Source organism: Zea mays, chromosome 10 (assembly GCF_902167145.1).
Source record: "Zea mays cultivar B73 chromosome 10, Zm-B73-REFERENCE-NAM-5.0, whole genome shotgun sequence".
NCBI classification, from domain to species: Eukaryota; Viridiplantae; Streptophyta; class Magnoliopsida; order Poales; family Poaceae; genus Zea; species Zea mays.
Genome location: NC_050105.1, coordinates 142,447,374 through 142,448,715, shown reverse-complemented (window position 1 = coordinate 142,448,715; position 1,342 = coordinate 142,447,374). Strand labels below are relative to the sequence as shown.

At 33.8% G+C, this 1,342-nt stretch overlaps 1 non-coding gene across 1 annotated transcript; it reads left to right on the top strand.

Annotated features, from left to right (window-relative positions):
* The first annotated feature begins 230 nt into the window (after window positions 1-230).
* LOC111590402 (U1 spliceosomal RNA) lies at window positions 231-391 on the top strand. Its single transcript, XR_004853527.1, has one exon. It is a non-coding gene; the product is annotated as a U1 spliceosomal RNA (small nuclear RNA).
* The last annotated feature ends 951 nt before the right edge of the window (window positions 392-1,342 follow it).

Sequence of the window (1,342 nt, the reverse complement as noted above, 5' to 3'; positions counted from 1 at the left end):
CGAACGGGATGCCTTGAGCTAGGTGGGCTCTTGTCCTAGGTGGGCTGGAGCAGCCGAGCAGGCCTGTATTGATAAAGCGAGTCCAATACCGAATGCGAAGGCAATCAGCCCAACGTCCTGCCAATCGTAAAACCACATGTTTAACATATTGGGAAGTACCACATTGGCTAATCATCCAAGGGAAACCACCAGATATGCTATAAAGGGGCATGGAAGTGCACCTCTGAAACATACTTATCTGAACGGGGTCTATGGCTGATCAAGTAGAGTCATGGCTTAGGCTAGTGGCCTCCATTGCACTTGAGAGGAGCATTAGTCTACCATCTCCTCAAGTAGAAGAATGGACATCATAATTTGTGGTAGAGAGGATATGTGTTCGCGCGGTCCCTACCAAAATAATGCAAGTTTTGGTATTATACATAGTATATAATTATTAAGCATAATTAAATATTATCTTAAATTATTTAATGGGCTGGTACGTGAGGAACTTTAGTTGCCATCTTCCTAAGTGGATATTATAATTTGATTGATCAATATTAGTTTATTTGGTTAGTAGGAGTGACAATTTTACACTATAAAATGTAAGGATCAGATCGGGTTAAGATCAGTCCATATTTCTATTAATTTTAAACTAAAATAATTTAGGGCCTAGCGAAAAAATATTTAGATCATGATCCATTACCACCCCTACTTCAATATAGTTCATTTACAACTCTAATAAAATTAAATGTTTATAAAATTATAGAATGAAACTGTTTTTCAACTCTAATAAAATTAAATGTCCATAAACAATAAAATAAAATTGTTTTTAAATAACACATAAAAACAAATATTATAATAAAATACTATCATATAATTGTTTTGTTGTGTTTTATTGTATTATATCTGAAGTGGCATTTTTAACAACAACCTGATGTCACATTCTTAAAAAGAACGTTAGTCATTTTTAACAACATTATTAAACTTTTCTGAGATAGCTACCAATAAGATTTTACTTATTCACCGAAAGTTCATTAAAGTTAGAAAGGGTGACGACAAGTTTCCATGGATTTTAATTGTATATAATAATACATATTTGATTTTCTTTATTAATAAATTTCATATGTTTCATATGTACAAACTCTAATAGATGCTCTCTTTTTTTAAACACCAATAATTGTTCTTTAAAATCACCGGACCTTGTTCTAGATCTTATACTACATATCAATCAAACACGATCTCCTTGCTCTTCACATGTTTTGAAACCTGGAAGGGCAGCATGTTGGCTCTTGTCCAAGGTGGGCCGGGACAATCCTTTATTGATATAAGCCAAGTCCAACAGGCATGCAAAAGACTTTCGGCA